Source organism: Pantherophis guttatus, chromosome 3, assembly GCF_059756535.1.
Source record: "Pantherophis guttatus breed Tessera chromosome 3, ASM5975653v1, whole genome shotgun sequence".
Classification (NCBI taxonomy): domain Eukaryota; kingdom Metazoa; phylum Chordata; class Lepidosauria; order Squamata; family Colubridae; genus Pantherophis; species Pantherophis guttatus.
Genome location: NC_142065.1, coordinates 69,279,733 through 69,292,578, shown reverse-complemented (window position 1 = coordinate 69,292,578; position 12,846 = coordinate 69,279,733). Strand labels below are relative to the sequence as shown.

General features: G+C 39.9%; 1 protein-coding gene across 1 annotated transcript in view; it reads right to left on the bottom strand.

Annotated features, from left to right (window-relative positions):
- The window catches only part of UBE2U (ubiquitin conjugating enzyme E2 U), a 61,011-nt gene that overhangs the window by 10,952 nt on the left and 37,213 nt on the right, over positions 1 to 12,846 (bottom strand). The gene's annotated exons all lie outside the window — the stretch shown is intronic.

The following is a 12,846-nucleotide window of genomic DNA, read 5'->3' as shown; positions in this document are numbered from 1 at the left end:
ATCTTTAAGCTTATCTGGTAATAAACTACCATACATCACCAGCATCTATATTATGATCCGAGTATTATCCAGATCAGTGTTTTCTCAACCATGGCAATTTTAAGATGTGTGAACATCATCCGGCTAGGGAATTCTGGGAGTTGAAGTCCACACAAGGTCGCTTTAGATCAGGGGTGTCAAACTCATGTCATCACAATAGTGTCATGTGATATATCGGGATTTTTCCCCCCCCTTCGCTAAACCAGGCGGGGTGGGGCTAGCACGTGATGCATCTGGCCTGTGGGCCGGGAGTTTGACAGCTCTGCTCTAGATTTACAGATCAATACAAGTGATTAGTACTAAAGAGTGGTCATAAATCTTAAAGTACAGACAGGCTGGAGATCATAAGGGGTGATGCAACATATCACCCCTTATGGTCTGATGACTGAAGCAAAAAACAAAACAAAAACTAAACTAAACTAAAACTAACCAAGGAGCACACTTGCAATAATAGGTTTACTTAAGCAGTGATTGAAAGGGCTAGCTTTTCTCAAAAGCTACAACACAAGCCAATGCTGTGAATGAATCAAAGCTTACTCACCAACTGTTCATTCAGAAACTGCTAAGAAGGCCATGCAACCCATGTATCTCAACATACATAGCTTTCTTGCATGCTCTATACTTTCTCCTATTGAGTTCCTCCACGAACCAAATGGACGCTAGAAAAGGACTTTTGCAAAACCCTGAAGGCACAATCCCTCTCTTACTTTCCAAGTAATATTGTCGCAGAATAACAGTGTGGTGACTGAAAAGCTACAGAGAGAAAACAGACTCAAACCCAGGAATTGGGGCATGAATTAAAAAGTGTGACTTTTTCTCCAGCAGAAACTCTTGCTGAATGTGATTTGGGATGCATTGCAGACAAACTTGAAATAGCTCATTGTGGAAGAGACAAAAAGGCGGTGGGGGCGATGGAAAGTCTCCATGTGAAGTTCCTATTTGCTATGTCTTTGCAACTAAGAGGATGATCATCATCATCTTTTAACGACCCCATAATCCCTTGCCGGGGTTGGGGAGACGCCTGGACTACTGAATGGAGCTAGCAGAATGTTTAATGGCCGGATGCCTTTTCTGTTGGCAATGCAGAGTTTTGTTCAGCAGATATATTCTTATTGTACCCAGAGAGCAGGGGTGAAATGCTACCGGTTCACTCCAGTTTGGGAGAACCGGTAGTGATAACGTTCACCCAAACCGGTAGTAAAAAAAAAAAGCTACTGGTTCCTCTGAATCGGTATTTCCGATGATCAGCTGTGCAGTGGGGTTTAGCTTTGCTAGAAAGCAGGAAGTCCTGCTATCTAGCAAAGCTAAATCACGCGCCACTGCTGATCCCCCACCTCGCTGTTCTACTTACCTTCCCAAGCCTCCTTTTGGTGCATAGTGTGCATGCGCGTGCAGAGCACATGTTTGGTGTGCACTATACATGCGCATGCAGCACACGTTTGGTGCGCGCTGCGCATGTGCTGCCAGCAAACCAGTTCGGATTTCACCACTGCCAGAGAGAGAGAGAGAGAGATCTGCCTCTACCTAGGATCGAAATCACAGCCTCCTGATTGTGAGGCAAGAGCCACTTCTAGGCCACCACACCATTCCAACTAAGAGGATGATGATGTTATTTAATCAATTTAGAAGCTTCCTCTATCACCTAAAGCTAGGTGACATGCAACCGTACAATAAGTGCAGTTTAAAAGAAGAAATAGTCAATAGTAATGCTATACATTTTAACACCCCACATCAGGAAACATACAAAGACGAAACATCAATCAGACCTGAAAACATAAATCAGACTTTCAAATATCTTCAAGCTGGTGACTTCATGGACACATCCATGGAGGGGGTCTTGTGCCAATCTTCAAGTAATTGGCACCCACAAACAAGCCCAGCTTACTGTGTGTTTTTAGCCTTTAATTTTAAACAGCCTTTAAATAGTAACAGAGCTCCTAAGCAGTGTCTTGCAAATTGTCACATACCCTATTACTAATCAGCCTATATTAAGCATTGTGATGCTACTTAATTTAATATTTACACTGATTAATCCCCATTTGCTTAGGCTGATTTCATACAAGGATTCCCAGATATTCTCTTCTATTTTTTGGTTGACAGTGATTTAATTTCTACCTGCTCCCCAATGCTGGTTTTTGAACGTAATAAAGGTTGATTTGAGTCAATACTCCACCCCTTACAACTCTTCTTTAAAGTTGAAAATGATCCATAGTTTCTTCTTTCGCATTTCCAATTCCTAGTTTCTATCTACAGAATTCTTTTCATATTCTTATACGGATAATTTGAGGGAAAATCCCCACTTGAGAAAACTATGTATAGTTAATCTACCAGGAACCTGCTATGGCAGGGGGTGCTTGCATAAAGGCATATTATAACAAAACTCACATACGTAGTTTGTATAATTGCAATTATAATAAATTACTATGTGTTCCTGATGTACATGTGTGTGGGTGGGTATATGTCTGTAACTACAATTATGATAATTTGTTGGAATGGACAAGCCCTGACTTATGTCTTTCTTATCATTCCAGCTCTTGTAACGTAGTTCTAGGGATTGGATGTCTGCCACATTATGACTAATCAGTCATCCACATCTAAAAACTCAATGGCATTATGACTACCAATCAGTGGTGGGTTTCAAAAATTTTTACTACTGGTTCTGTGGGCGTGCCTTGGTGGCCATGGCATGGCTTGGTGGGCATGCCTTGGTGGGTGTGGCAGGAGAAGGATACTGTAAAATCTCCATTCCCTCCCCAATCCAGGGGAAGGTTACTGCAAAATCTCCATTTCCTCCTGATCAGCTGGGACTCGGGAGGCAGAGAATAGATGGGGGCGGGGCCAGTCAGAGGTGGTATTTACCGGTTTTCCGAACTACTCAAAATTTCCGCTACCGGTTCTCCAGAACTGATCAGAACCTGCTGAAACCCACCTCTGCTACCAATCTATAAACTGTTTACCCTACAATATATCCAGAGTTTTTCTTTACACTGATAAACTTTTGTGTGTGCATATGTGTTGAATGACAGTCTGCAGCATAGTAAATAAAGTAAGAGGACTAGACCTACCTTTCTGTGTAAAATTTTCACCTGGCTAATTTAGATACCTGGATGCATATTTAATTTGGTGCTAGGAGAAAAACACTTCAAGTCTGTTTATATAAAACTGTGAACAAAGCATTAGTTTAAGCATGGTTAAGGATCAAACTCCATCATACTCCACCAAGGATAGAGCAAATCAAATAAGCTCTATTTGGACTCCTCCCTTTCTTCACAAACACACCCCAACCCAGCAATGTGTATTAGCAATAGCACTTAGACTTATATACTGCTTCATAGTACTTTACAGCCCTAAGTGGTTTACAAAGTCAGCATATTGCCCCCAAACTGGGTTCTCATTTTACCAACCTCGGAAGGATGGAAGGCTGAGCCAACCTTGAGCTGGTGAGAATCGAACTGCTGGCAGTCAGCAGAATTAGCCTGCAATACTGCATTCTAACTACTGCACCACCATGGCTCAATTAGATTAGCTGGCATTTCCTGCTTTTAAAAAAAAATAAAAATAAAACCATAGGGTTCCGGTTGAGAGCAAAGCCCGATAAGCTTTTATTTTGTAAAATCATTTTCACAGGGATGAAAAATAAAAATAAAAACTAACCCACCACAAACAGTGGTTACAAGTTTGGATTCAATCTCTTCATCTTAATTTGAAAATTAGACAGGGTTTCAACAACACTGTAACTCAAAGACCAACATGCTCAATATTTTATGAAAATATATTCAAATACTCTGGCTGTTAGGACTTTTTCTGAACTTTTGGATAATGTGGGTTGGGCCATAGCCGAATATACTGGTAGTCTTGACTTACAACCATTTGTTTAGTGACTGTTTGAAGTTACAAAGTTAGAGCCACAGTGGCGCAATGGTTAGAGTGTAGTACTGCAGGCTACTTCTGCTGATCACCGGTTGCCAGCAGTTTGGCAGATCGAATCTCACCAGGCTCAAGTTTGACTCAGCCTTCCATCCTTCCAAGGTTGGTAAAATGAGGACCCAGATTGTTGGGGAAATATGCTGACTCTGTAAACCACTTAGAGAGGGCTGTAAAGCACTGTGAAATGGTATATAAGTGCTACTGCTATTGCTATTGCTATTGCGACAACAGCATGGGGAAAAGTGACATGACTATTTTTCACACTTACGACTGTTGCAGCATCCCCATGATTATGTGATCAAAATTCAGATGCTTACAACTGACTCGCATGTGTGACAGTTGCAGTGCCTCGGGGACATATGATCACTTTTTGTGACCTTCTGACAAGCAAAGTCAATGGGAAAGCCCGATTCATTTAACAATCATGTTATTAGCTTGATAACTGCAGTGATTCACATAACTGTGGCAAGAAAGATCATAAAATGGGGCAAAATTCATTTAACAATTGTCTTGCTTAGCAACTAAACATTTGGGCTCAATTGGGCATGTAAATTGAGGACTACCTGTACTTATGGAATAGCAGCACTGGTCCTCTACGGAACAGTTGTAGGGATTTAACATAAATACCAGGTGTTAATATGTGATATGTTGTATGCACCATACACAATTACATAATTAATGCCCTTGTAATATACATTTCTAATATAATATAATAATAGAAAAGAGATGCAGTGCCTTAGTGGCTAAGACACTTAGCTTGTCAATCGAAAGATCGGCAGTTCAGTGGTTCAAATCCTTAGTGCCGCATAACAGGGTAAACTCCCATTACTTGTCCCAGTTTCTGCCAACCTAGCAGTTCAAAAGCACGTAAAAAATGCAAGTAGAAAAATAGGGACCACCTTTGGTGGGAAGATAACAGTGTTCCATGCGCCTTTGGAGTTTAGTCATGCCGGCCACATGACCACGGAGATGTCTTCAAACAGCGCTGGCTCTTCGGCTTTGAAACAGAGATGAGCACTGCCCCCTAGAGTCGAGAACAACTAGCACATATGTGCGAGGGGAACCTTTACCTTTAATATACATTTCCTTATACAAAGTTTAAGCCAATAATGTATTAAAACGATTTTAATGGTATCCTCTCTCCTTCGGACTATATACAGTGTTTTCTGTGAAGAGAATTGTAGATTTACATACATGTAAAAAGTATGCAAAATACTTCTGTTGATGGAACAGTTCTCAGCCACGGTTTAACTTTCTGATAAGAGCTTTTTTAAAAAAAGAAGAAGAAAAGCAGTTCAAGAGCATAATTCCTTTGAACTAGGCCAGAATACAACCACTTCAAAGGAACTATCTTACATGTGAAATCCATTTAATATTGTTAAAAGTTCCATCGCTATATATAGTAGGAAGGAACAGTAAGGGGAAGTTTCCACAAAGAGGAGGGGGTCAACCATTTTCTCCCAACTCTAATTTTAATTAAATGGAAATAAATCTTGATTTTGCACGGAAGCTTTCTAAGGGGAGTTGCCATATGTGGGGTGGAGGTGGACTTCAAAGTCAGTTCCTCCCTCTGCAGCTGTGATCTCATGAGAATCCCCCACCAACAATATTTTTTTTCCAAAAATGAAAAATATCTTCTATTTAAAAAACTGGCTTCCCCTGCGTGTGCCGCCCCCCCCCCCCAAATTTCTTGTCACATGAGATTTCCTGGAATTACAATATATGAGGAAGGGAAGTTCCATTTCCAACTGTAATGCCTACCTGAATAATCCCCGCATGGCAATTACTTAAGGGAAGAAGATGACTTCCTTTGACAGCATTCTTAGAACTTTGGGAAAGAGGTTAATATTTAGTGACATTCATGCAAACAGTGGGAAAGATTTTTGCCTTGTAGACACCAGGAAATGAGGCACCATTATTTACTCAGTCAAGAATATGGTGTCATGTTAAAACTGGGATGCTCTTACCACAGGACAAATAGCAATAGCAACAGTATTTAACACTTATGTACTGTTCCATAGTGCTTTACAGCGCTTTCTGAGTGGCTTACAAATGTCATCTTATTGCCCCCAACAATCTGGGTCCTCATTTTACTGATCTCAAAAAGATGGATCAACCTTGAGCCGGTCAAGATTGAAGTCCTGACTGTGGGCAGAGTCAGACTGCAATGCTGCATTTTAACCACTGCGCCATTCTTGGCAAAAATCCAAGGTATCAATTTATCAAAATGAACAATAATTCCCTTTTTATGACCCTGTAATCCCTTAATTCAGAGTAGAGTCAGGCGAATGAATGGAACTGAGCATTTACTGGCCAGATGCTCTTCCTGATGCCCATATGGAGTTTGCAGCAGATATTTTCTCTTTGTGCCCTGATAGAGAAACATCTGTTGCTGCCTAGGATTGAACTCTCAACCTTGTAAGAGGTGAGCATCTTCACCACTAGGCCACCACACTGCTCATTTATCGAAAAATACAGCCCCAAATAGAAAAATGCCCTTCAAAACATTATCCTATAAATACTCTGAAGTTCAGGGAGTCTACAGCAGAATTCCCAAACCTATCTGGCTTTGCAGCCCGGCGTAGGGGGAGAGAAGTGGTTCCGTGTGAGTACTGGGCAAGCATGTGCAGCTCTATTTGTGCGAGTGGTGGGCATGTGCACCCACCGCTCACACAAATTCATCCACACTTACCTGCTGCTTGTGCAAGTGGGGATGTGCGGAGGCTCACCTGCCATTTCTGTGGGCCAATTCTGAATGGCTCAGGGCCCAGTAATGGTCTACAGCCACTTACGGCATCCTTGCCACAAGGATGCCATAAAGGATTGGATTGGATTTCCTTCCCAAGTTTCCTCCAGTTGCATTCTTTCTTTGGATTCATTCAATTGGCACAACACATCATTGGTTCTCAAACCACCTGTCTGGGATATTTTCTTGGCTCCAAAGACTTGGCTACCTAAGCCTACAGTCCATAAGGAGAGAGAAGGTCACTTCCCAATACAAAGATCTACCTGCCTCTTTAATTAGTGCAGCCTGGCTTGTTGCTTCTGGCATGTCTTCTCAAGAAGGTTGCCAGCCACCCATAAAAGAAAATTAAAAGGCCCCGAAGGCCTCATTATTATGCTTTTTTAGGTCAGTTGCCAGAAAAGCAAGAGGAATCTGTTTCTCTGCTTTCCACTCCCCACCCAGTCATGTTTTAAAACTTGAGTTGCATTCTTAGGTAAATATGTGTCTGCACTGAGGGCTGTCAGTCGATTCACGAGAACATGCTTTAAAGAAATAGTAAACTACATGAATTTATTTTGCTGTAAGGTGGGATAATATTCAAGAATCTTCTACTCAGATGGTTGGAAGAAGAAATTCAGCCCTGCTGAAGGGCTAATAAGAATCATCTCCTCCCACTTGAGGGTGGGGGAGAAATCATGGTTCAAATTTGTTCTCTCAAGACACTTGAAAACCTTAAATGGGTTGAAAGGAGGGGAAGAATAACCTTCTCACAGTCAACCAATTCAGCCTAAATTCCAGTCCTTTACTCCAGTTACTTTTAGCCCCTAAACAATCAGTATTAATTTTTAAATTTATTTGGTTTTTTTAGACCTGGATAACATAGAACAGTTTTTTTTTTAAAGCATGTCCTATTTTTTTTAATTCAGTTTACAGAGCTTAAAACAAAATTCCAGAACCTCTGACAGAGAGGCAAAGCACTAAATGATAATTAGCAATAGAGCAAAAATAAAATGTTCTAAATGCAAAATTATCATTTCTAATAAAAAATAAAATGAAATTTATAATTAAGAGACCTGTTAAGTAAACAAGTTAATATTCATTTACTCATTCCTAAGTAAATATGTGGGATAGGCATATTTGCATATTTATATGGGATATGATTACTTTTCCTTAGATAAAAGTTTAACATTTGGAACAATTGATGTTACTTATAAACAGAGATCATTTCTCTGTTTAGCCTGTTTCCATGCTTAGTTGCATAGAAAAAAAGAGATTCTTTCACAAAGGTATGTTACTATGTATAAGCAGTATATCAATTTCTACCCTCAAAACGACACTATAGGGCACTGCACACCAGAACAACTAGACACAAGGACAGTTTTTCCCCCATACCATAACTCTGCTAAACAATTAATTTCCCACAACACTGTTAAACTATTTAGTAAGGCTGTATTAATATTATTCTTCTCATCTTTCCTATTACCTGTCTCTTTCTCTATTTATGGTTATAATTTTGTTGCTTGTATCTTTACGATTTATATTGTTTTATTTAGTTTCCTAGTGCGGTTTATGTTGATTGCTTATTTAGTATCCTATGACTATCACTAAGTGTTGTATCTTATGATTTATGATGAATGTATTTTTATGGTGACTATGATCATGATTTATCACTTATAGCTTTAATGTACAATGAGAGCTTATGCACTAAAGACAAATTCCTTGTGTGTCCAATCACACTTGGCCAATAAAGAATTCTATTCTATTCTATTCTATTCTATTCTATTCTATTCTATTCTATTCTATTCTATTCTATTCACAATATATTTCAGTTCTATATTGGCATTTTCATGATATCTGTTAAAAACATCTAACTTTAGTTCTACATGAGGAAATGTTTGTAATGTGAAATCACTCAACCCTCATTTTAATTTTTCAAAACTTGTGCCATTGGAAGCAGCAGCAACAGCAGCTTTGAAATTGGTTTTGCTTTTTATCTTTTTTCTGTTCTGTTTGCAATAATATAATTTTGTTGCCAACAACCCTTATCTGGAAAAATGTTTATGTTATTTAACTATTTATTAATGGAAAAGCACAAGAAAAATAATGTGCTTATATTGATGGATATATATTTAGGATGGAGGTTGATGACACTTTTTCTCCATTGTGATTGCCTGGTTGAAGCCATATGATGACCCATTTTCCTCTTGCAAATCTTATTTCCATTTATGGTTACTCCAGAGGAAGTCCCACTCCCAAGAGATTCAAGACACACCTGCACTGCAGCTGAGAAATGCAATTCTACATTTTTAAAAAAAAATTAATTCCTACCCAGATCAACAGGACATATTCCTAAATAGACATGCACAAAATGCCATCTTGATTTTTAAGCAGTTCTCTTGGGAAACCACAAATGCTGACACCCAAGTATTTTCTGAAGCATGGAAAGTGAAGAGGGAGGGAGGGACTCACCGGATCATTCTTCCAGAATCAGATTTGTCTGGATGATGAAGGAAAGGTACAAAGACTTTGCACCCCTGATGATGTTCAGACAGTATGAGGGGAAAAACAGAGTTGAGGTGGGCAAAGGTGGATGCATGCACTCGAGGTTGGGATTCCCCCCCCTTATTTCCTTATGGAATGACCCTCCAGTCCTCATGAGAAGAGGGAAATGCCTACCAAGACAATGATTAGATAAAAGAATCCTAAGTCCCGGTAGGAGAGTTACCAGTGGTGGGATTCAGCTGGTTCGCATCAGTTCAGGTGAACCACTTGTTAAATTACACCACCACCACCACCCGCTATCACAGTGGATCCTAGGCGCTGCACTGCAATGGAAAAATGGGCAATGAAATGGCCGGCGCGAGGGAAGGAGAAGGCCATTTTCCCTCTTTCTTCTCCCTGCTTCTCCTCCTTCCTTCATGCCGGATGCTCTGTTTCCCGTTTCTCCATTGCAGCGCAGTGCCCAGGATCCATTTTGATAGCAGGGGGTAATTTAACAACCGGTTCACCCAGGGTCAGGTTGGCCAATGGGGGAGGCTTGTCCGGTTGGCCAATGGGGGAGGCTTGTCCCGCATGTGCGATGGAGCTGGAGGAAGAGGATGGAGGCAATGCAAGACAAACGTGTTATTATGTAAAGGAGGGGCTATAGTTATGTAATAAAAGAGCACAGTTGTCAAAGCATGCCAACCTAAAGAGGAGATATGGATATGAATGTTTCAAATCATCTCAGCCCAACATCAGGGCTTGGGGGATGGGGATCACGAATCCCCATTCGTGATGCAGCAGAGAAGACGGAAGGCTATCCCCCCCACCAGACCAGCCTGGCAGGGGTCAAGTAAAGACACACCAGCTGTAGCTGCCCCATCCCCTGCCTCACCTCACCTAATGGGACAAGCCTCCCACCCACTGCCCCACCCACCGGAGACCCCTGGATTCCCCACCCAACCCCGCCTGGGCGTCACAGGCACCACTCATGCAAGCAACATCAAGCTGGCAATGCCTCCGGGCTATGCCCAGTAGCCGCAACCACCCCAGCCATGCACCTCCTCCCCTCAGCCCCCGAAGGATAACCACAATGCTGATCCAGCCGTCAATAAAATCGAGTTTGACACCTCTGTTCTACACCATATGGTCTGGACTAGATAATTATGGTAGCATCTAGCCTATTCTTTCCTAAACACAAACATGGATATACAGACTAAAGTAGGGAAAATATTGGATGTGCATATGGGAAATATCAGCTCATATTCAATGCTGGCCACAAATTTTATTGATGGCAATTGGCAACTGTAATAACAATCAGTTTATACATGAACAAGAATGATATGGTAGAGTATTTCACATGACCACTGAAAACTTTCAGCTTCACTAGGAATATGATTTTAAAATGAATTAGCTGCAATTTTAAATCTTAGGGAATATGATGGCCTACTACTTGAATCTAAGATGATTTTATTATCTTTGCTTTTAAATTGTTTGAATCAATCCAAACTCTTAATTTCATGTTGAAAAGGAATCTCAATATAAGAGATAGACACAGAGAGATTTGCAATGTTAAAATATGCAACAGATTTTATTACTTAAAAACAATAGGATTGTATTACCAGGCCTTGGGAAAACATATTCTCTTTACACAGATGTTCTCAGTTATGGTCACATAAAAGCAGAAAGAAAAGGTTAATATGCATGTTGTTTTATTTGTTTGCAGATGCATTGAGTGGGATTTTGAATTCAAAAATTGTGGTGGCATCAGTCATGTTTGATCAACAAACCTCACACCTTGCAGGATATATTCCTTGGAACCAGATGCATTATAGTTATATAATAATGGTAGGTATAACAACTGGCTATTTTTGGCCACAGAAGCCACAAAGGGTTAGGATAGGTTAAGACTTCAATGGAATTTCATTGAGAAATACTAGGACAGTAGACTAAATATACCAAAATTGACATGATCTATGATCAGTGGACTCCTAGAAATCAAATTGATTTAAGGGTATCTTTGTTTTTTGTTTTTTTACAGAGCAGCTGAATCCAGGAATATGATAAGAATAACTAGAAGAAGAAATAATTCACCATAGATTTAGTAATATTAGCATTCAGTAAGGAAAGGATAGTAAACTTACCACCCAGCAAGCATTTCCTAACTCAGCTATCTTCACTTTGAGTTTATCTGCATTTCTGGGCTCAAGCGGATTGAGGAAATTTCCAGCAGCAGCTTTTTTTAGGCTCAGCATAAACATTAGTCAGCTCTACCATTATTGTTCCAACAGGCGGGGCTAAACATATGAACATGTGAATGATTTTTTTTTAAAATGTTATCTAATTCTGGGTTTTATTTAATTGACCAAACTAAGTAATAATTTTAATTAGCAATTTTATGATGTTTGTGTGTCTATATTTTTCTTGACTGTACACCGCCTAGAGTCCTACGGGAGAAAGGTGGTATAGAAATATAATAAATAAATAAATAAATTTATTTATTAATACATTCATTCCTCACATTTCTACAGAACTGAGTAACTCTGGATGGCTTACAATAAAAAATGCAATTTGAAAATATTTTTGTCAAAAAAACATTGGAACAATTGTCATTAAATTCATACCAATGAATTTGGTATGAGTTGGTTTAGAAATCACATTAACAATTTTTCTACTTTCTTAAAATATTTTTTTTTTAATTGATTTTCCAGGAAGAATCAGAAATCAGTTTCCATTCTGACATGCAAGCACATTAAATATTTTATCTGTGTGCTGCACCCCAGAGTAAAACAGTATCTATCCAATGCGTTAATGTATTAGAGAGGTAGATAGAAAGCTATGATCACTCATTTGATTTCACAGGATCCAATCTGGACCCGTTACTGGGACCAGAGGTTTAGCCTTCAGACTTTTCCGACTCATACTAGAGCCCATCCTGAGGGAACTTCTCTCACATTCTCGTAGAACAAAGTTCCCATGGGCTCCAGCATGAGTCTGAAAGCTTGGAAGACTAAACCTCTGGTCCCCGTTACCTAGCCAGATTGGATCCTGAAACATTACTCCTGGGATATGTATATTTGCCTTCATTCATTTGATTTCATTCAGCAAAGTGCAAATGAGGAAATCCATAACTACACATATTTGGATCTCTATGTCTCTATCGGGACACAGTGGCCATAATGTTCATAGCATGTTATGATGTCTATGGCTGTTCTTGTAGCAATTATCTTGCTATGCAGTGCTAAGGGGCACTTTCCAAACCGAGACATGAACTTGGGAGAGAGAGTCTGAAAAGGTTGTAATGTAGTCCCACCCCTCCTTCAGATGAATGGTAGTATCCTTTCTCTATTGGCTGTTGTTGAAGTTTGTTTATCCTTCAGCCATTTGGGCTGCTCTAGGCATCTTTTCTTCCTGGTGGACAAACTTTATCATTTAATAGCAATCCTGGCAGAGTCCTTCCTTTGCCAGTGGCTCTGTTCTCCTCACCACTGGTTTTCCACCCTGCCTTAACTGGCCTTTATTACTTGTTGAATCAAAGGTTTATAAGAAGTGGCACAAGAGCATTTCACATCCTTCCAAAGGTGCTTTTTCTAAAAGGCAACTGGCGTTTCTTGGGTTTTTCTTTGAAACATTTTCAAATCAAAACCCAAGTAAGTCCTGCTGCCTTTTGGAAA